This window comes from Chiloscyllium plagiosum, unplaced genomic scaffold, assembly GCF_037043375.1.
Source record: "Chiloscyllium plagiosum isolate Xiang-an unplaced genomic scaffold, Cpla_swu_hap1 HiC_scaffold_29, whole genome shotgun sequence".
Lineage (NCBI taxonomy): Eukaryota > Metazoa > Chordata > Chondrichthyes > Orectolobiformes > Hemiscylliidae > Chiloscyllium > Chiloscyllium plagiosum.
This window is the reverse complement of record NW_028270167.1, coordinates 91521723-91546157: the sequence shown is the minus strand read 5'-3', so window position 1 is coordinate 91546157 and position 24435 is coordinate 91521723. Positions and strand designations below refer to the sequence as shown.

The 24435-nt window shown below is 45.5% G+C and overlaps 1 pseudogene; it reads right to left on the bottom strand.

Moving 5' to 3' along the window:
* Positions 1–10468: 10468 nt before the first annotated feature.
* The window catches only part of LOC148142439 (procathepsin L-like), a 40207-nt pseudogene continuing 26240 nt past the window's right edge, over positions 10469–24435 (bottom strand).

The following is a 24435-nucleotide window of genomic DNA, read 5'->3' as shown; positions in this document are numbered from 1 at the left end:
GATTGGCGACCTCCGCGGCTATGGGGAAGAACTCTGTCTCCGTGGTCGCCGCAGCTACTTCCGCCCCAGTGACGTCAGCAAACTACATTTGGACCACATCGCCGCATGTGTCTCCGCCCCCTCGCCGCGTTCCGTCACCACGCCTAACCCCGCCCCCGCCGCGTTCCGTCACCACGCCTAACCCCGCCCCCCCGCCGCGTTCCGTCACCACGCTACGATCCGTCACCGCGCCTAACCCCGCCCCCACGCCGCGTTCCGTCACCACGCCTAACCCCGCCCCCTCGCTCCGTTCCGTCACCGCGCCTAACTCCGCCCCCACGCCGCGTTCCGTCACCACGCCTAACCCCGCCCCCCCGCCGCGTTCCGTCACCACGCTACGATCCGTCACCGCGCCTAACCCCGCCCCCACGCCGAGTTCCGTCACCGCGCCTAACCCCGCCCCCCCGCCGGTGTCCATCACCATGTCCAACTCCGCCCCCACGCCGACCTCTGTCCCCGCCCCCAGGCCTAACCCCGCCCCCACATCCAGCTCCAGCCCCACACCAGGTCCTAGCTCCCCGCCCTGCCATGTGTTCACCATCCCTCCAGACTTGCCCCTCTCTGAGGATGAAAGATCAGTCCTCAGCAGAGGTCTCACCTTCGTTCCCACACGTTCTCGGGTCAATGAATTCAATACACGGAGTGACACCGAACAATTCTTCCGCCGCCTTCGCCTCCGTGCCTTCTTCTTCAATCAAGACTCTCGCCCACCCTCTGACGACCCCTTTTCCACCTCCAACACACCCCGTCCACCTGGACACCCCGTGCTGGCCTCCTACCTGCCCTCGACCTCTTCATAGCAAACTGCCGCCGCGATATTAACTGCTACCTGAACTCCCCCACCCCTCCCACCCACTCCAACCTCTCACCCTCGGAACGCGCAGCCCTCCACTCCCTCCATTCCAACCCCAACCTCACCATCAAACCAGCTGTCAAGGGAGGCGCAGTAGTAGTTTGGCGCACTGACCTTTACACCGCTGAGGCCAAACGCCAGCTCGCAGATACCTCCTCCTACCATCCCCTTGACCATGACCCCACCCCCCACCACCAAACCATCATCTCCCAGACCGTCCATAACCTCATCACATCGGGGGATCTCCCATCCACAGCCTCCAACCTCATAGTCCCACATCCCCGCACCGCCCGTTTCTACCTCCTGCTCCAAAATTCACAAACCTGACTGCCCCGGACGACCCATCGTCTCAGCCTGCTCCTGCCCAACCGAACTCATCTCGGCATACCTCGACACGGTCCTGTCCCCATTAGTCCAAGAACTCCCCACCTTCGTTCGTGACACCACCCACGCCCGCCACCTCCTCCAGGATTTCCGCTTCCCCGGTCCCCAACGCCTCATCTTCACCATGGACATCCAGTCCCTGTACACCTCCATCCCCCATCACGAACGACTCAAAGCACTCCGCTTCTTCCTTTCCCGCCGTACCACCCAGTACCCTTCCACCGACACCCTCCTTCGACTGACCGAACTGGTCCTCACCCTGAACAACTTTTCTTTCCAATCCTCCCACTTTCTCCAAACAAAAGGAGTAGCCATGGGCACCCGCATGGGCCCCAGCTATGCCTGCCTCTTCGTAGGGTATGTGGAACAATCCATCTTCCGCAACTACACTGGCCCCACCCCCCATCTTTTCCTTCGCTACATTGATGACTGTATCGGCGCTACCTCGTGCTCCCACGAGGAGGTTGAACAGTTTATCCACTACACTAACACCTTCCACCCCAACCTCAAATTCACCTGGACAGTCTCGGACTCCTCCCTCCCCTTCCTAGACCTTTCTGTTTCTATCTCAGGCGACCGAATCAACACGGACATCTACTACAAACCAACCGACTCCCACAGCTACCTGGACTACACCTCCTCCCATCCTGCCCCCTGTAAAAACGCCATCCCATTCTCCCAATTCCTTCGTCTCCGCTGCATCTGCTCCCAGGAGGACCAGTTCAAAATACATAAAACACAGATGGCCTCCTTCTTCAAGGACCGCAATTTCCCCCCCGACATGGTCGACCGTGCCCTCCACCGCAACTCCTCCACTTCCCGCTCCTCCGCCCTTGAGCCCCGCCCCTCCAACCGCCAAAAGGACAGAACCCCACTGGTCCTCACCTACCACCCCACCAATCTCCATGTACAGCGCATCATCCGCCGTCACTTCCGCCACCTCCAAACAGACCCCAGCACCAAGGATATATTTCCCTCCCCTCCCCTATCAGCTTTCCGTAGAGACCACTCCCTCCGCGACTCCCTTGTCAGATCCACACCCCCCACCGACCCAACCTCCACTCCCGGCACCTTCCCTTGCAACCGCAGGAGGTGCAACACTTGCGCCCACACCTCCCCCCTCACTTCTCTCCAAGGCCCCAAAGGAAACTTCCATATCCGCCACAGATTCACCTGCACCTGCACCCACATCATCTACTGCATCCGCTGCAGCCGGTGTGGCCTCCTCTATATTGGGGAGACAGGCCGCCTACTTGCGGAGCGATTCAGAGAGCACCTCTGGGCCACCCGGACGAACCAACCCAACCAACCTGTAGCACAGCATTTCAACTCCCCCTCCCACTCCACCGAGGATATGCAGGTCATTGGACTCATCCACCGCCAAACCACAACAACCCGACGGTCGGAGGAGGAGCGTCTTATCTTCCGACTGGGAACCCTCCAACCGCAGGGGATGAACTTGGACTTCACCAGTTTCTTCATCCCCCCTCCCCCCACCTTGTCTCAGCCGGATCCCTCCAGCCCGGCACCGCCTTCCTGACCTGCAGTCTTCTTCTTGACCTCTCCGCCTCCATCCTACTCCGACCTATCACCCTCACCTTGACCTCTTTCCACCTATCACATTTCCAACGCCCCTCCTCCAAGTCCCTCCTCCCTACCTTTTATCTTCTCCTGCTGAACACTCTCTGCTCATTCCTGAAGAAGGGCCTGTGCCCAAAACGTCGAATCTCCTGTTCCCTGGATGCTGCCTGACCTGCTGTGATGTTCCAGCAATAAAATTTCAACTGAATTCCCCTGAAACCTATCCCCTTCAACGAAACAGAAATCAATGGCGGCTGGAAAGCGACAAGTCCCCGAAGTAACCTCTCTCAGCTTGTCAATGGGAATGGAAAGTTACGGGTGTAAATGTTTGGCCCACTGGAAACCCGCAGGGTACCCATTAAACAAATTTAAGGGATGGGTCTCCGCTTATGCAATCTTTCCAACGATCCCCCGGCACCACCCCTCACAGACTCGACCAGACAGCGCACACCCCTCTAATCTATCAGCCTCAAAAACAGACAAAAATCAGATGGAATGCCGGCTGGCGTCAGTGCACGAACTCGTTGCTCCTCACCCCCGCAGCAAGTTGGTCCACAGCAGAAGACAGTTCACTGATCCTTCACGTACTCTACGTTACCAGCCAAAACACCACCTTCACCAAAACCTAGAGAGAGTTCCAGACCGACCACTTGAGAATCTATAATGGCACCTATGCTATTTGCGGCCACAAACCTTATCCTTCATTATCCTGACCCAGGAGCTGTTATGTTGTATATGCGGTGCAGTCCCATTTGCATATCATTCCCAGTATTTCCCTTTACGCCACCATCATATCACAGGAAGCGAAGCCTTACCAATCTTGACCTGGTTCTCTCTAACCTTTCACCCAAATATGCAACCACTCGATTCAAGATAAAAACTCATCAGCAGGCCCCCACCTTGGAGGAGGTAGCCAACGACCAGATGAATGGCAAAACTGTTGGCATCCCCAATGTGACCCTGCAAAACTGGATGATCCAGGATTATCTGTTGTTCGAAAAAGTGGGCGCATGCACCCTCATCGTTTCCGATTGCTGCACTTACATACCCAACCCCAGTGAGGACATCAGTAACCCAGCCTGGCATATCCAATGCACTACCGCAGTACTGCTCAACCAAAAACCGAAATGGGACCTATGGAACTGGGCAAGAACTGTGACAGTTTTCCTGGGGTACAGCCTTGCTCCAGGGATTCATATTCGTCATTACTATCATCGTCGATATCGCACTTCTTGCATGGCTATTAAAATGTGTTTAAATCGCCAGCGTTTGTGCTTCAAAGTGCTACCCCGTCCCCTTACCATGCATCAATGAAGGCCCACTGGAACAATAACCTTGCAACCGACACGGAATAGGCAGGTTTGGACTCGGACTCCAAATACTACCCAACTGATGCTGGCCCGACCGCGTCAGATAACCCCCTTGTTTCTTGCGACACACCCCCTTCACCTCAAACCCAGTTATCAGACAAAAACAAAAAAAGGAGGAATCGTCAGAGAAAAAAAAACCTACTCTGCCTGCCCACTACTTGTTTGCAGAAGCCATGTCGGTTATTAACTAAACACAACATACACAAAATGCCTCAACTTGACCACAATCAGCTAAGTAACAAAACAGCAAAACAAGCCATTTTCTAAACAGCTTCCAGACTCAATGAATACACTCCTTAGATGATCTGACAACAGTATTCCGAGCTCACAATAGCATCATCTCTACCGAAGTGATGCAAGGACATCCCCAGTCTCCTCAAGTACTGAACCACACAAAGCCTACCTCGACTGAGTGACACCTGATTCGACGGAAGATTGCACACCACCCTGCATAAGCATTGAAACGAGAATACTGGAGATGAGTACCTGCACAAGACGAGGAACGGACACCCCTGTTACAATTACTTTCTTTTTCCATTCAATATAATTTAATTCATATTGTCTTGGAATTAACAATGCTCGACTGGAACACGGATGGAACACGATGCACACTACTTGTATCTACAACATGGGATAGAGAATCCTGGAATTACCTGTGCAGTGTGTCCATGCTGTACCATTCCTATCAATTTCTCTTGCCCATGATATCGTCAGAAATAAACCCTTATTTGTATATTTCACAGATCTGTGTGTGACTTCTTTTTGTGATTGACGATTGTCCACCAGTATTGCTTTGCCATATATAAAATACTTCGTTTTCCAGTTTTTCTGTTCAGTGCCAATCAATAGATGAAATTACATATTCGCATTTATCTGAACTGAATCTCATCGGAACACTCCCAGTCTACAGTCTGGCCAACTTAACCTGTTTCCAGGAGGGTTTCTGGTTAGACTCTGTTCAATTAAGCCTTATTGTCCTCAACAACCCCATTGCATTAATTCAGTAACGGTGCTGGTTTCAAAAAAGACAGACTCTTCAAATTTTCTGTGCATTTGTCTACAACGTGGTTTGACAATAGATTTCATAGCAGACTAGACAATCATTCGGCACAAAGACAAATACGTTCCTTTGGAACAAACAAGCTCTGAAAATGATTGCTTGCAGCCTTTATTATATTGTTGGACATCAGCAGTACATGCAGATTATTGTCTTCGACAAGCTGGAGAATGTATTCACCCAATCATTTACAGTGGCTATATGTATCAATCAGACAATGCCATTGGGTTTATATGAAGCGATAGAAATGTGCAAAAATCGTTATTATTTCACTTTTTAAATTTGCAGCAGACAATTAAATCAATGTCCTTGAATGAGTCAGCATTAACAGAAATAGTCCGGTTTTACATTCAGCTGGGATTGATGAAGCTCTGTCTTATCAGTTGGCTCGTTAGACGACAGGGTACCGCACAAAACTGGCAATTCCACAGTGATTCCCTCTATCCTTAGCAATTTTGATGTACCCGTCTTCACCCCAGTCTGTTCCCCAGCTGGAAAATAAGAAAATCGATTGGTGTTGGAAATAAAACGCTGATAAAAGAGACATGTTTGGAGAAGCATCTGTTTTAACTCTGGTATACAATTGGAATGAATTTAGGGACTGAATTCTGGAATTACTGAGCTAGATAGTGAGTTGTAAAGAATAAGTTGCATCAGGCTGGAAAGAGTCAATTGTTTACTTTTACATCAATTGCTGACCTGTAAAGTCCATATGGACTCACTACAACATTTAAAATGGCATGAGGTGAGATCCTTATCAGGGATAGGTCTGCAGCTGGAGTAGATATGAAGGGGAAAGTGAATAGGGACGAGTGAGAGCAGTATATATAAGGCCTCCTGGAGATTTCCTTCTTGCCGTCTGGAGGAGGAGATTTTCTCATAGGTTTTTTTTACCATCTTCGTTCTGAGATTGCCTGCTACAGGATATAGTCTGTGCAGAGCATGAGTTGATTTGGGCACAGGTTACCCAGTGTCTCCTGAACTGCAAGGATACTTCGGCCTTAAATTTTTTTCCATATCCGGTTACCCTGCCCAAATCACATTTCCAGCTTTACCAAACTATTCCAGCACCCATTACACTGTAATACTATCTACCTTATTAAACAACAATGTCTATGTTTTTATAAGCTACCCACATACTTTTTCCTCTGGGAAATGATGTAGAAATATGTGTATGTGTCAGTGTGTGTGTGTCTGTGTCTGTGTGTCTCTCTATGTGTATATTCACCCGCAACCACAGGACTTATTTAATCAAACATTTTGTATCCAATCTCGCCCTGAGGATGTGACTGCTTCTTCCAAACCTGACTGCCGTGATTGTAATAACGGCAGCCAGCGACGCCTCATAGAATAAATCGCTGAAAGGAGACAGACGGTGGTAGTTGATGGAAAATATTCATTCTCGAGTTCAGTTACGAATGAAGTACTGCAAGGATCAGTTTTGGATATACTTTTTTTAGTCGATTTTTATATAAATGACATGAATGAGAGCACAGAAGGATGGTGGATTAATATGCGGATGACATTAAGTTCATTAGAGTTGTGGACAGTTACTAAGCATGTATGGATTGCAGAGATAAGTAGATAAGCTGCAGAGCTATGACGAAAGGTGTCGAATGCAGTTTAACGCGGAAAGGTGTGAGGTGATTCAGTTTGGGAAGAATCCAATGTAATGGGCGAATGGTCAGATTCGTGCTTGTGTCGAAGTACATCGATGTTTGAATGTTGCCTCCCAGGTTGATAGGCTTATTGGGATGGCATATGGTGTGTTAGCTTTGATTGTTAGGGGGATTCAGTTTCGCAAATCGGAGATCATGCTTCAAACCGTAGTAACCTCTGTTGCAACCACATTCTGGGGAATGTGTACAGTTCTGGTCACCATATTACAGGAAAAATATGCATGTTTTAGAACCGGTTCAGATGAGATTTACTGGGAAATCGCCGGTTATGGAGGGAGATAGTAAAATGAAAAGCTGAGGGAGTTAAGCTGTTTTCGTTCGGAAAAAGTTTGAGCCGTGAATTAATTGTGACACATAAGTTAATTAAAATATTTGATAGGTTGGGTAGTGAGAGGCTTTTTTCCTTGAATGGCGATGGCTGGCAGGAGGGCTTTACAATCAACAGTGATAGATATTGGACAGATGTCAGTGGTAGTTTCTTTCGTCAGATTGTTGCAGGGGTTTGGATCTCTGCCTGGAACAGTAGAGGTATTGCCACATTTCAGAGTATTTAAATGGTCATTGGTCAGGCATATGGACGAGAATGGAATAGTGTTTGTTACATGGGCTTCAGATTGGTTCCACAGGTCGGCGCAACATCGAGTGTTAAAAGGCATGTACTGGGCTGTAAAGTTCTATGTTCTACGTTTCAGAATTGGGGTTGTTAATCTGGTCCCATCAGTGCCCTAGTGACAAGTGATTCGAGCTTTGTCCTTGTTTCCCTGTGAATAGGTTGTACAGTTGGGTTTGGGATCTGACTTTGCCGCCTATTTCCCCAGTAAATTGCTTTTTGTTGTGTGGAGAAGTTAATTTTAACAGTATGTTTGTAATTTGCACTGGTAAGTTTAAAAAACGGTTGTGATTCAGGGATAATGACACTCTGATGCCTGCCTCTGTACGAAGCAATCCTTCAGTCAAGAACCGTACACTTGTAAGTGCAGAGTTACTTGGTGATGGGATATCTACCTCTGACTTTTTTTAGGTATCATCTCAGACAGCACAACCATAAAGCATTCACTTCCAGACAAACACAGTGTTACGTGCTCGCTGAACAGATACATAGGTTTCAGAACAGAGGCAGCAAATTCATTCCATGTCACTGTCCCTTCTGCATCTGTGATCAGATGTTTGTTATTTCATAGAGTACGGACCTGTTTTTAACCAGCCAATAGTTCATTCCATCCTGAATTCCAAAACCAACCACCAGCACTTCATCGGTTACGTATCCATTGCAATTTTCATCATAGTAAACTCCGGAAAGGAGACACATATTAATGGTTTATCGGTGAAATATTTAATTAGTGTTAATTTAGCTATGATTAATGAACACTGACATGTCTGTTTTTACTAATTGTCTTCAAATTGATCGTCCTCACTCCGCACCATTACATCTGTTGACTTTAATCAATGTTTCCCAATGACATCGCCGCTGCCATTCTCACTTCCTCTCAGCACATCCTTCAGAATCATCGAATGTTATAGCGTAGAAATGCTTCGATCCTTCGATCGAAATCGTCCATGCTGAGCACATATCCTCAGCAAATCTCGTCCTGTTTTCCAGCACTTGGCCAATCTCATTGTAAACCATTCCTGTTCATGTACCCATCCAGATGCCTTTTCTAATGTTGTATTTGTATCACTCTCCACCACTTCCTCTGGTATTTCATTCCAGACACGTACCATGCCCTGTGTGAAAACATTGCTCCTCGGGTAACTTTTAAATCTTTCCCCTCTCACCTTAAACGTATGGTCTCTAGTTTTGGACTCCCCTCCTCTTTATTCGTCCCATTCCCATTATTGTTTATGAACCTCCACAAGCTCACTCTTCAGTCTCTGTCGTACCAGCGAACAAGGCTGCAGCCTTCTCAGCCTCGGGCGAAAGTGAGGACTGCAGATGCTGGAGATCAGAGTCCAGATTAGACTTATGCTGGAAATGCACAGCAGGTCAGGCAGCACCTGAGGAGCAGGAAAATCGACTTCATCAGGAAGGACTTTTGCCCAAAACTTCATTTTCGTCCTCTTCAAATGCTGCCTGACCTGCTGTGCTTCTCCAGCAAAACTCTAAACTGGACTCAATTCAGCGTCACTCAAACCCTCAAATACTTCAACCCTTGCTAAGTCATTGTAAATATTTTCTGGATCCTTTCAAATTCAACAAAATCTTTCTTATCGCAGAAAGTTCAGACTTTAACATAAATTTCTAAAACTGGCCTAACCAATGTTCTGTGCAGCTGGAACATGACATCCCAAAGCATTTACTCAATGCACTGATGAATGCTGCTTTCACTAACCTGTCTCCCTGTGACGCCAAAATCATGGAACTATGCACGCGGGCCCCGAGTTCTTTTCTTTTAAATAACACTCCCTCAGGCCCTGAAACTTACTGCATACATGTCTTTACTTTCTTTAATTGTCTCCATTCCATTCCTGCTGGAACTGGACCACCATCCCTTTTCTTATTTAATTTCCTTGTTCCATCCAATCACAGAATCTCTCTTTTCCAATTGAAGGTCCGACCTTGATTACAATCTTCCATTTTTTAATACTTTTTGCTGTTGTTTTTCTCTCGATGATTGATATAGTATCTTGCTGAGATTACTCTCGATGTCGAAATAATTTACCAGACATTTGCAGAACACACTGACCATGGTAGCTGACCGTGTGAAACATCGGTTTTCTGCCATGTGTGTTAACACATTCTGTTAACTTACAAAATCCTACACGTGGAGTGATGAAGGAGCTCCACTCTGCATTCAGTATTTTCCAGTTTGTCTCCAATTGTGTGTTGTACAGTAGAAGTGCTTTGTGATTTGAAATGTTGATGAAGTCAATAGGGAATAGTCCTGCACATGGAGACGAACTGTGTCATCATCACAAGGAAGCTGTGCAGGCGTCCACCTCCCTGTTCAGACTACCGTCTTTGCAAGTCATCTCGAGTTGCCACACGAGAGGAGATCAAGAACAGAATAGAAACAGCTGCTGAGAAAAGAGTTGGAGCAGAGAGTGAAGGACTCTTAGCAGGACGCCAAGAGATTTCAAGTCGAAGGTCTCCCCTTCCTCTTAATCCAGATAGAGTGAGTGTAGCGTCTTCAGATTACAATTAATAAAACGCTGAATTATGCAGGCACTCAGCAGCACATCAGGACAGTTACACCTCACTATCAGTTCTCTTAGCTATAGCACAACGTTTTGAGCTATTTGCATTACTCTGAATGGGAGCAGGTCCATTTCTCATTACCATTCATGAGCTCAACTTGTAGCAAGATCTAACTTTAACTCGATGATATCTGACAGAACTGGACGACATGTAACACGGAGGGAGTGCAGGCAGGAACAAGGGTAAGGGTCATGGTCCATGGTGAACTTTGCAGTAATATTAATACCAAAATAGTGACAGTAAATGTGTCTGTAGATGTATGATTTCTAATACCTTTTCTTGAACAGTCGATAATCTGATTCAAAGACATCATCCAGTGCTCTGCGACTTACCTCCTTTATAATGTTGAAAGGATTTCAGACTTGCATTAATCACAACAGACATCGGTCCTATCTCTCTCACTGCTTGTTCCAATGCTGCCTCGCCTCCCCAAACCCATTTGTAGTCAGTGATTTTAGCAGCAATTTTATCTGGCTGAAATTTGCAGTAGCGTCCATTCTATATTTTAAATAAAATGTTCAAAATGAATACTCATTAAGATCATAACAAAATTATTTTTTCTTTGCTTGACACTTTTCTGCATTCCGACTTTGGAAGCCAATTTATTTTCCCAAACCTGTGCGATATTTGTTCACTATTTGTTTAGAAAAATGCACATTTTGCGGGACTTAGCACGAAAACAAACCGTTTGTTCCAACTCGTCCACGCCGGTCACATATCCTGACGTATTGTAGTCCTATTTGCGACCACTTGGCCCTGAACACTTCCAATCCATATACCCATCTCCGTACCTTTTTAATTTTGTAATTGTACCAACCTCCACCACTTCTTCAGGCAGGTCATTCCATACATACATGATCCTCGGCGCGAGACAGTTACAACTCAGACCATTTTTAGGGTTTTCTTGAGTCAAACGTAATATTTACTGCTCAATGTATTCGAAACATTCTACACTTAGACCAAGCAATGGTATTACAAATGACTTGAAACGTGAGAAAATTAAAAAAAATGTACTTTGCCTTGACAACTCAATATCCCAATCAGGCTCACCATCTAGTTAGCTCATACCGAAACTACATTAGAAAGAGTTGAGCCTCTTCACAGTTTTCGGTCGACTCATCTGAAACTTGTGATCATACAGTAGTGCATTAAATTCTTCACATGCAGATAAACGTTTCCCAAACCGTCAATAATTACCTCATTAGAGTCATTAGATTACAACTAATAAGTATTAGTCCCAGTACCTATTCAAATAGTTCCCCTTTCATCTTAAGGCTCTGCTCGCTAGGTTTGGACTCCGATCCCATGGCTAAAGCATTCTGTTCTTCACCCGATTCATGTATTTCATGATTTTATAAACCTTGATAATGTCACCCCTCAGCCTCTGTTCCTCCGCTTGGAGAAAAGCCCCAGCCTATTCAGTCTCTCCCAATAACTGAAACCCAATCCCAGCAACATCCTTGTCAATATTTTCTGCACCCTGTGAACGTTAACAACATCCTCCCTTTAACAGAGCAACCAAACGTGTGTACAGTTTTACAAAAGTGGCCTCGCCAATGTCCTGTACAGCTGCAATAAGACGTCCCAATACCTGTACCAATGTTTTGAACAATAAAGGTAACTGTGACAAATACCTCCTTCACCATCCTATCTATACTCGGCTCCACTTCCAAGGAATTATACACCTGCACCCCTCGGCCTTTCTGTAAATTCTTGCATGTTGGAAATGATGGAGTATATTGATTGTCTAAAGTATGGCCTCGATGCTCGTGTTTAAACGAAAATTGGAAAATTATAAATGCGGTGACTTTGCTACACTCTGATGGAGTGAAGATTCTGGTGAATAATTTTCAATTACTTCTCTCCAATGTTGCAGTTGCTTCAGTTTCAGGACACAGGGCAGAATATGATGCCAACTCTGGGGTGAGATTGATACTGGGAGTGATATCGTAATGGGTGGGTGTGTTGCAGGAGGAATTGCCACATACACCCAGATTTAATTCCAAGATGGATTAAAATGTAGTTGTGGCAGACTGTGTCAGCGTTGATTGAAACTTGGCTTGGAGAAGGTGTGATGAGCTGCCTTCCAGAACATTTGCAGAATTTTTGATCGGTACTATTCTGTTAGAGAGGGAGTTCAAGGCTTTTGACCCAAAGTCGGTGGCGGAATGACAATAAATTTCTGAGCCAGGATGGTGAGTGATTTGAGGGGATGTTGCAAGGATTGGTGTTAACTGTATCTACAGTGATCCTTGGCGGAAGTGGCCTTCGGTTTGGAAGGTTCTGACTACAGTCCATCAGTCAACTTCACAGCTGTAGCTCTTGGATTGTATATACTGCTATCACTTTGTGATGATGTTGGAGGGAATTAATATTTGTGGATTTGATGCCAGACAAATGGAGTGAATGTCCTGGATGGTGTCAAACCTACTCAGTGTCAAAACATAGAACACTGAACAGTGCAGCACAATGCAGGCCCTTCGGACCCCAATGTTGTGCCAAACATTTATCTTAATCTAAGATCAAACTAAATACACACCTCTCAAATTGCTGCCGTGCATGTTCGTGACCAGCAGTCGCTTAAATATTCTTAATGTCTCTAACTTTACTATCAAAGCCAGCAGTGCAGTCCACGCATCAAAAACTCTTTGCGGAAAAAAACCTACCTCTGATATCTTCCCTTTACTTCCTCTCGTGACCATAAACCTATGACATCTCCTGACAGCCTGTTTCTTGTGTAAACCTCTCTGGTTACCTTCCACTTCTTTATCCAAGCCATTTATAAAAAAAAACAATCCTTCATCAAAAATCTTTTTCCAAACAATCCAAAATCCTATATCTGCGAACATTTTTCAGTACCTTGCTAACCACAGACGTAAACCTACCGAGACAATAATTTCCAGGTTTTTTTCCCTATTTACTTCCCTGAAGAGAAGTACAATATATGCCTCCCTCCAAACATGAAGAACTACTATGGAGAGGTTGGATTCAAAGATCATTGCCAGAGGTGCAGCAATCTCAATCCTCACTTCTCGTAGGAAATGTGGATATATCTGATCCGGCCCTCGAGATTGAATCATACTCATGCTTTCCAGAATTTACACCATATCCACATTCTTAATATCAATCTGCTCAAGCCTATTAAGCTCTTCCCCAGTATTCTCTCTAACATCAAGCTCCCTCTCTCTCATGAATGCAATGGCAAAAAAAAAACTCATTTTGCTCCTTCTCTACCTCGCCACGCTCAATGCTTAAGTTCCCTCCACTGGCTTGGATCCAGCTTACGCGATCTCAGATCATTTTCTTATTTCTAATGTCCGTGTGCAAAACATTTGGATTTTTCCAAATCCTTCCCGCCAAGGCTTCTTCATGCCCCCAACCAGCTTTCCTCAGTCGATTTTTGAGTTCGTTCCTTTCAACCCTGTAATTTTCAAAATTTGCGCTAGATCCCGCTCTTCTATTCTTGTCATCCAGGGCTCCTTTCCTTTACAATTCCAATCCGGTTTCATTGGGACAAAGTTATTCAACACAGCAAAAAAATGCTCCACATTTCTGTTGTGCATTTCCGTTAAGCAATTATTCCTAATTTATACTCCATAGGTCCTGTCGAAGAGCAGTAAAACATCCTGTCCCCAGATTAAATTCCCTCTCTTACAGTCAGTTTCTATTCCTCCACATGGCGACCGCACATTTGAGGCATTTATGCTCTCTGTCACCAAAATGCTCTGCCACCGACATATCTGACACCTGGCCTAGCGAATTGCCTCGCACCAAATCCAATATGGCCTCCCCCAGTCGGCATATACAATTATTGCTTCAGGAATACTTCCTGTAAACACCTAACAAAATCATCTCCATCCAGATAATCTGCACCACGGATGTTCCAATTAATATTGGGGAATTTCCAATCAAACTTATCAGCAATTCTGTTATATCTGCACGTTTTCAAGATCTACTGCCCAATCTGTCCAATGTCTATAGCAGACAACCAATAAAATAACTGTTTCTTTCTTTGTTGTCGGAACTGCAGTCATCCAGGGAAGTGGAAGTATTCCACAATACCCTTGCCTTTTGTTGAGTTGATGGAAAGTCTTCAGAGATGTTGATAGTGTGCGATTCAGTAATGTTTAAATTCTCTCCCATGTTGGATTATGTCATTTTCTGGCACTTGTCTGGTGAGAATGTTATTTGTCATTTATCTTCTCAGGTGGAGATATTGTCCACACTTTGCCGCATTGGACACAGATTTCTTCAAAATGTAACTAATTCAAATAGTACTGACAATCGTGTAGATATTCTCTCTGCGTACCTTTTGGATAGAAGGCCAGTGACGAAGCAGCTGAAGATGGCTGTACCAATAAGGCTACACTGAGGAACTCCGATCGACATGTCCTGAGCAGAAAGACATCAAATAACTGCAAACACCTTCCAGTGTGTTCGATATAATTACAACTAAAGGAACTTTTTCTTCCAATTCCCATTCACTCCATATTTTCTTGGGCTCCTTGATGTCACGTCATGCCTTGATGGAAAGGGGTGTCATTCTCACTTTAACACTTGAGATCATGTCGTTTCCCCAACTGTGGAGTGTAAATTAGGGACTAAAGGTGTAATGAATCACAAGCCGAGTATTCATGCTGGAGTCCAAACTGAGGCTGCCAATTGGCAATTTATTATACTGAGCAGTTCTGAACCCAATGCCAATATAATTCATTCAGGGGTGAGTGAGGTGCTCAACATGAGAGGACAACGACATGCAAATGTGTTCAGCATTGCTTGTAGATTTAGGGGTCGGGAAATATCAAGTACCAGTTGAGGAAGAGTACACCTGCTGATATGTGACCTTACTGCACCACACCCCACCCCAGCCAAACACACCCCGACTCAAAGCTGTGTTGTGATCGTCACCTCCCCTCCTCTCACTCAATCACTTACTGTTGGTCTGTTACCCAAGATCGATGTCAGCCCACAGGTTGTTGTTGTACTGAATGTTACTGCCTTCCTGTTGAACAGGGCCACTGGCCTCTGGCTGGTAATGACCACTCCTTGGCGCTGTCATTTGTGCAAAGCCCTTCTCTTGTCCAGCTCAGTGCCCGAGTGACAATACGTACACTGGGGCTTCATGAAAAGAGGAGACTCTGTTAATGTTGCCTCACCAGCCAGTGAGTGAGAGGCCTTCGCCTCCATAAAACATAGCCAGAGAATAGGTTGAGTTTAGACTGATGCCCAGTCACCAGACCATGTACACCTGTGATATGAAGAGAGTGTTTCTTTCATTCAGTTGTTTATTTGGCCAATTAAACGCTGCATTTTGGAGAGCAGAGTGAATGGGCTTACAATGAACTTAAAGTCTGCATGGCCTCAGATTACCACAGGAACAATTATTCAGTGTTGACACAAATCCAAAACAAAAGCAACATCTGTCCAGGATGATAACGCACAAGTCATCTACAATGAGACCAGGCATGAGAGTGTGGAAGAGCTGGGGTAAGGATTTGAAGAATGAACTGAAGAACAGGGTGAAACTATGTGACATTGAGACAAGGAGCTGGGATTTGCACGCAAGAGGCTGATCTCAATCAAATCCAATACTCGGGGCAATTGTGACGTGTAGAAAGACAACAACGGCTTCTGGAGGAACAGCATCAACCGTCAAGCAACTTACGCAAAAAAAGTCTCCTGAGTAAAAATTCAAGCCAATTTTCTTAATTACACACAATATGCCAAATGACAACCCAGCACGTTGTCCTAAAGAGTAAACACCTCTCTTAACAAAGGACCATATTTACACACAGACCTACCAACGACATGAGCACATAATTCGAAGATTTCTCAGCAAACGTTTATAACGTCTTCTAGCTCATACTCCAAACGTGAGTTGTTCCTTTTCATGTAAAATTGCAGCTTACATTAGTGTGACTGACCAGCCCGATGGGCATATGGAGAAGCAGACAGACTAAAATAATTACCTTTATTCCTGACTCTTCAGATCTGTCATTCGCTGTGTTAGTACTTTAACTGTTATAGTGGATGGTGCACGTACCCGTCTGAAGGACAGAACATGCTGAAAGTTCCGTTGATTCAGCTGAACGTCACATCCACATGCTAACTCACAGTATCATAGAATCCCCAGAGTGCTGAAAGTGCCCATTCGGCCCTAGCTTATCCCTGTAACCCTGCGTCTCCCATGGCTTACACACCTAACCTATAATTCCGGACGCACTATGGTTAGCTTAACATAGTTAATCCCCTAACCTCCACATCCTTGAACTGTAGGAATGGTGTGCATTAATTCACAGAAATGGAAGTACTCTTAACTCCTCAGACAGATTGTATGTAGGTACGAGGTGTTGTGTCAAGATGTAGGAGAGCATTCCAAGATAAAGGTTGAGATGACTGGGAGTGCTGAAGGATAGTCCTTGCTAAGTGCTCCATCATGGACATGCTGGTCAGGCATGTGTCCCCTTCTCTATCACCGTCGGAATGAAAGTCGCCCAATCTTTGGCAGCATCTTGACTCCGCTGATGCATTGGTCACGAAGAGGCCTTGATGGACCTCGGAAAAGTAGATGCCACTGATGCTGCTAGGCATGACATTGGTCCAAACACGATTCTGTTGTTACCACGAGACTGGTTTAGATATCGCTTACTGATGCAGTCACTGCAGTTGCTGCCGGATCTTGTACTGGGCCTAAGCTCCATTGCTGCCTCCATGAATCTGTGATGGCGACCTGCACTGACAGGAACCCAAACTCACCTTTTCCCAATCTCCATGTATCTGTGCTTGATACAGATCATGACAGGAACCCGAAAAAACCTTTCCCCTCTCTCCATGAATCTGCGCTGGATAGCGTTACTGACAGAATCCAAACTAATCTTCACTCTGCCTCAATTAATCTATGATGGATGCAGTAATGACAGGAAACCAAACTCACCTTTTCTGCCTCCATGAATCTGAGCTGGATACATATACTGATATGAAACAAAACTCACCTCCGCTTTGCCTCCATGAACCTCTGCTGGATACAGACACTGACAGAAAACTGACCCACTTGCACCCTACCTCCATGAATCTGTGCTGGATGCTCATGCTGCCAAAATCCCAGACTCACCTGCACAGCTAATTTTGTGAATCTATGATAGATACAGATATTGCCATGAACAAAAACAGATCTCATCTGTTGCCTGCACGAAACTGTATTGGATATTGGCACTGCCAGGGACCGAGACTCATCACCGTCTGAGCAGCCATGAATTAGCGTCAGGACAGGAGCCATCAGGAACCTAAACTCTCTCGGCTATCTCCGTTGTGAGTTCATGCTGCTCGACACACTCAGATTTCGCTGCTCTTCACCAAGAGGTAATTAAATTAAAAACCCAAGAAAACTTACAAGCGAACGCAGACAGGAGAGAAGAAATAAAATAAAACGAAATGAGAATGAATCCCGTCTCCACCACAACCTTACTAGAAGTCTTGGGGATTTACCTTTCCTATGTAAGGGTAAGTTTCAGCAGAGTTGATGCCTTGAAGTTGAATCACTAGTTCAAAGGCGATCAATGCGTTTGAACCAGAGCATCCAATCGGTCCTTTCACACAATCAATCCGATTCTGCTCACTGAGAGAAACCAGTTTTCCATGCCTTTTTGCCCACTGTCCTTCTATGGCACCAGTTGCACTGAAGGCCCAGTCAGAATGACATTGACCCTAGTGTTGACAGAAACATAACCACATTAAATCATATTGATCTAAAAACGATATCCAGTTTGCATCTACATTCATATGGAACATAGTCTCACACGAATGTTCTTAGTCTAAATGTTTGTTCAAGTTTCTCAGAATTACACAGAATCTGTAAATATCGGTGTGCCTAGGTTCGGATTTGATTTGATTTATGTATTGTCACGTGTCGCGAACAACAGTGAAACTCTTTGTTTATGAGCAATATAGGCACATGATAGTATGCGAGGATGAAGAGATCAAAAAAGACTTGGAAAATGGTACATTGTAGAGAGTGGGCACAAGGCAAATTCAAAGTCAGCAAGATCAGTATGATTTGAACAAGAGAGTCTCATAACCGTCTAATAACAGCTGGGGAAAAGCTGTTCCTGCACCTGCTGGTGGATGTGTTCACGCTTCAGTGTCTTCTACCTGACGGAATGCATGTAAGGAGTACATTACCGGGGTGAGTTAGGTCCTTGGTGATGTTGCCTGCCATTTCGTGGCAGCGAGATGTGTAAGTGGAGTTCATTGATAGAGTATTCGATTCCATAATGGCCTGGGCTGCGCACACAACCTTTAGTAGTTTGTTATGATCCTGAGCTTCGCAGTTGCCATACATGGCCTTCTGGACCCAGACAGTATGCGCTCAAAGGTGCAACTGTCGAAGTTAGTGAGGGTCCTTATGCACATGCCAAAATTCCTGAGCTCTCTGAGGAAGAAGGGGCGTTGTTGTATATTTTCCAACGGCACAAACACATGGTATTTCCCGGAAAGATTGTCCATTATGGTCAGTCTTGGAAATTTGATACTTTCCATTCTCTCAACCTCATTCCCATTGATGTAGATTGAAGCGTGTTGTTCTCCTTTCCTTCTGAAGTCAATTATGTGTTCTTTAATTTTACCGAAATTGAGAGAGAGAGAGAGAAGCTATTCTCATTGCACCACGTCAATGATCTCTCTATCTCCCTTCTGCCTTTTTATTTATCGTTGTCAAATTTCCCTTCTGTTACAGTGCTGCCGTCAGTGAATGTGTAGATGGTGTTCGTTCGGGATTCGTGGGTGTAAAGGGAGAACAGTAACTGGTTGAGCACTCATTATTTGGGGGACGCAAGTGGTGAAGGTTATTCGGGAGAAGGTGCAGTTGCCTATCTTCAATGATTGGTATCTGTGGGACAGACAGTTGCGGATCCAGTTGCAGAGGATAGAATCATGACCAATGTCACAGGGTTTTGAGTTCAATGTGGAGAGGATAAGAGTGTTGAAGGCAGAGGGATAGTCAATGAGCAGGAGTCTGACAAAAGTATCCTTTTCCAGATGTTCAAGGGGTGCAGGGCGAGAGATATTTCACCCACAGTGGACCTGTTACTTTAAAAGGCAAATATTAAGTGACCGAGGCAGGCTGGGAGAATGGAGTTGATGTGGACCCTCACCAGCTTCTCGAAGCACTTCATGATTATTGTGCGCAGGCCACTGGCGGGTCGTCATTAAGGAACAATTCATGAGTTTTGTTTCCTCATTTACGAAGATGATGGTGGTCTTCTTGAAGCAGGTTGGGACTTCAGCTTGTAGAAGAAAGAGTTTGAAGATGTCGGAGAATTTCCCGCTAGCTGGTCCACACTGGAGCTGAGTTCCTGGCGGGGAGAGTGTTTAGGCCAAGCAGCGTCCTTAGGGTTATTCCCAGGAGGACTGATCTGATTTCTACAGCAGTGACTAACAACTTGAAGCATTGTCATGTAAGAGGATTATTTGATGATGTAAAGTCTCCTTACGAGCAAAACTTGTCCCATTATTCAATTTCCCCTCTTGACAAATTCACAAAATGTATTGGCTGTCTAGGGAACATGGCATGGCTCTCAGAGAGGGACAGGATGAACGCTGTTTCCGATTGGTTATAAACGACCGTGGTGTTCGATCAGACCAAATAGCATCTCAGGGCAAGATGCACAGGCTCCTGTTGTATGGACCTTGCCCATGAACTTTGGCATCTGGCATTTGCTGGTCCACAGTCCAGGGATCGACCATAGTCTGGTGCGGGGGCGGGGGGGGGAGGGGGGGGGTGGGGGTGCGGGGGTGCGGTGGGGAGTTGTCTTTGCGTATGCAATCCAGAGACTTGGTTTCAATAGTCCTTTGGCTACAAAATGACCAGTTCGGGGATTGGGAACTGTTGTCACAGGAAGAAGAGTTTGCAATTCTTCACCTCTGAGGGCTGTGCGTTGAGAAGTCTGGGAGATTGCAGTTGTGAGCGAGGATGGGTGATAACACTATATGCAATGGTGAATAAAATGAATTCACCATTGCATATAGTGGGAAGGGAATCCATACAGTTGTTGGATGAGGTGTGACGGTATTAGCAGCACAGCCTTACCTCTGCAAACATTGTTCCTCTTCCTTCCACATGCGACACCAGGCTCTCAGTACACACATTGATGCTATGTAACCATGTCGTTCGGTATCATGGTGCTGCAGTTATATTAAGCCTTCTCTCCCCCGAGAGAGAAACAGCCAAGTGGAAGGTCAAGCTGATACCACTTATCGAAAAGGATCACATAACGTACGAGGTTTGTCACGCTTGCCACTAAACCTCCCTTTCCTTCATTGTCTCAGATTTAATGAATACCGGTTACTGGGTTAGGCAGGAAGGATCGGACTCCTTGTTGCTGCCTGTTAGCCCTGCGGTGGTTTGTTCAGTCAGCCTCGCAGCATTTCTGTCTGGTGGGGGTGAGGGAGCTCTGACAATGCTGAGCAGAACTGGGCAGCAGTTTGCAGGTGGAGGCTCAGCCACTTCTATGACATCTTGAGTCTGGGTCTTCGGACTGACCTGTGTGTGCTTCCTCCTCCAGCAGGGCACTGTCCCTATTACTTGTGATTAGAAAGTGGCACCTCGACTACAGGCCTGTGGAGCAGTGGGCGATGGGGTGCAGCTTTGTGGCCATGGCCAGCAGACGCTGAGGGTGCTGGGTCTGCTTCTCCATGGCAACTGCCAAACTGTCCTTGGAGGTTAGATGATTCATTGATTGGGATATCTGGGTCACCACAATGTATCTGCATCCCTGTCGTCTTTCAAGTGTACATCTCTGTCTGCTGCATCTGCTGTTTCCTGGTAAATGTCGATGTTTGCTGACACCACGGTCTCTTCTGCCCGTACCGGGTCGCTGGCAGCCCTCCGAGTGCTGTGGGAAATGACACAGTGAGGGGCTTACCAAACAGTGCTCCCATACCCTCAATAGCTCACATTCCCAGGGAGCTGAGGGTGTGTGCTGGACGCAGCCTGACTGATATTTCCACTGAGGCCGCAATACTTTCATGCTCAGAGAACGAGGAGGTGTCTTCTTTCCCTGCCGAGCGAGAGTAGATGCTGACGAAACCGACAGAACACGAGAGACAGAAGTTTCTGGGACCAATGCAAAGACACGCTGAAGAATTAATGAGACTGACAGAGCGCTAACAGAGGAGAGATGAGTGGTATTTACTCGCTCCGTGGAATGTGAGTGTATCATGTTTTCTGGTGTCAGACACCTCTCCACCAATCCAAGAGCTTTCTGCCCTCCAGTGTTCCTCATCTCCTGGAATGCCAGAAAGGGAAGGATTGAGTGAGAGATTTAAGTTTTGCATGGCTGTTGGTGTTGGTATTTGCGGGAGGTATTCCGAGGTAGTGAAGTGGCAAAGCCGCTGTGATGTTGGTTTTGAAGATGAGGAAGACGTCAGTGACAGCATGAATCTGGGTAGGACGGGGTGCTGGGGCTGGGATAGAGTGTGTCGGAGGGGGAAGGTGGGTGGTCACAGCGATTCTGACTCATAGCATTTTTATGGCAATGTTGGTTGTTTTTCTGTACCATTCTCTGGCATGTTCGAAAGCATTCCTATCTGAGCAGGGAAAGGTTACCATGCTCGTGCTCATGTGGGTTCACAGCAGCTTTTTCATGACGGCTCAGCTCCCAGGATATCGGGCGCAAATCAGGAATCTATTGAATTGTTCCGGGAAGAATGTGTGGGAAGATTAGACTCGGAGCGGATATACGGGATGTTATAGCTGCATTGACGTAGCTAATGAGATGGCTATGATAACGATAGTGAGAAATCTCACTGAGCCTCGTGGCGGTATCCCTCCCAAACATTCAATGCAACTGACATTTAGTGAATTACAGTATAATCCGATCTTTTACAACTACCATTTGTACACAATACTTCATATACTTACCAGCAGGCTCTGCTCTCCTGTCGATCAGCCTTGTCCAGTTTGAAAGAATGATTGAGAGAGGTACAAGGCCCAACAGAAGTGAACTGTGAAGGTGGTTTTAAAAGTTGGGGTGTCGAGCATATGATCGAATACTCTTTGAATAACACTGGACATGGTATCACAAGGAAGCTTGGCACTGCAGCTTGCAACATTAACATTGTTGAGTTGTGCCAATTTACATCGGAATTGTACCTGTAGACTTCAATTTTACAATTTAATCTAACCATTGAATTTGATTTTGAAGTAAAAATTCTCTAGATATTATGAGTAAAAGCACGAACATTACAATTGATACATATACTATGCTCCCTTGCCTGACCATAACCAATACCAGGAAACAAATGCAACAAGAAAGCAGGAGAAGCAATTTAGATTAAAAATGATCTACTGAAACGTAGCCTTTCCTAATAATTCCTATAAGCTGATCATAACGTCCAATCCTGTTGAGAAGTTAATGTCTGCACTTAATAAACTTGAGAGCTTTTTCTGATTTTTACCTGGTTTTTCACTGGAGTAACTAATCCTTCTCTACGCCAGTCAACAGTTGCAGTTCTCAATTCAAATGTGACTTTCTTCAGATTCACTACTTTCATCTCTTTTATCAGTTTCAATTTCAGTCATGTTGACAGCTTCGATTCGGAGAAGTCCATTCATGAGCTTATTGAACTCTTCATTGGTCTGAAAATTCAAACACATTGGTGAAATGATTGACTTTTAGTGGTGATTATGTAGGAGAAGTGTCAATAATGTAAGAGAGCTACATTCTACATATTCGCTGACTTTAGCATGAAGTGCGGGGGAAAGCAATGAGGGCACTCGCTACTCGTGTTTAATCTTTGACTGAATAAATGAGTAGCAGGCAAATAAGTGGCCATCCATTTCGTCCCAATCCAATATAAAGCTGTGTAAGAAACCTCGAGCAGCTCAAATATCTCTGCTCGATCGTTCAATTCCCAAAATGGCAGGGGCTTTATAAATGTTTCATTTTGCAAGAATCAGTTCGATAGTCGTCGCTGATCATTAAAACCTGACAGGTCAATTTCATCATGGAAGGATAGGTTACGTCACCTCAGATTGGTGGGGTTTATTGGTGTTTGAGATGAACCTTCCCAATCAGGAGGATTTCAAATTTCATCACCGGCGTGACCTGATTTCCGGATATGACGTTGGTCTTGAGTTGGCCTCATGGCCCTTGAACCATTAGATTTAGATGCGAAACTCAGATTGTTCATTTTCATGAAGATACTGGATTGGAATGGTGAGAAAAGGACCATCATCACGTAATTTATCATCCGGAACTGTGGATGTCTGCATATCAAATTGAGATTGCAGACTGGTATTGAATCATCTGGTGTCTCTTTTTGATGGGTAGGGAGGGGTACATGTCGGTTTGAAAGGGGATTAAATATGTCCCATCCTCTGAGTAATAAGCTGGGCCCTAGGTACATGCAAAAGTCCGAGTTGCGGCTGCCTTTTTGCAGGCTTTATGGAGCACGCCTTGTTCCAGTCCTACTCTGACCGCTGTCAAAGTTCTGTCTCTGATCCATTGATTGTTGCTTCCTATTCTCACCCAGAATTAGAAATAGTAATCAATTTTACTTCGAATTTCCACCCTTGTCCCAACTTCAATTGGAATCTCTGAAAATCTTCCTTTCCTTTCTTGATGTTAATGTTTCCATTTAAGGGCTAGACCATCTACTGTCTCCCACAGTTACGTTGAACTGCGTCTCCTCACACCCTGCTATCTGCAAAGATTTGATTCAATTTTCCAGGCTCTCCACCTGTACTGCATGTTCATTGGTGTCACACCCACTGGGGTGTTTATCCTTACCTAAGGACTCCTCTCAATGCCGTTGACAGGCTGTCTTACTCAGTTTGCGCAATTGTTTCCTCACCCATAAGAACATAGGAAGTAGCAACATGAGTAGACTAGTGGCCCCTCCACCTTGCTCCATCATTACATTATGATTGACCGAAAATTGCCCATGTTCCCGTTCCTTCATTTTCATTGTAACCCTTGATTCCCCTCCCGCTTAAGAATCTCTCTCAGATTAGGCATACAGAGAGGCCCAGTGTCATAGAGATGTACAGTATGGAAACAGACACTTCGGTCCAACCTGTCCATGCTGACCAGATATCCCAACCCAATCAAGTCACACCTGCCAGCACCCAAACCGTATCACTCCAAACCCTTCCTATTCATATACCCATTGCAAATGCCCTTCAAATGTTGCAATTGTGCCTGCCTCCACCACATGGTCTGGAAGCTTGATCCATCCACGTACCACCCACTGTGTGAAAAAGTTGCCCCTTATGTTTC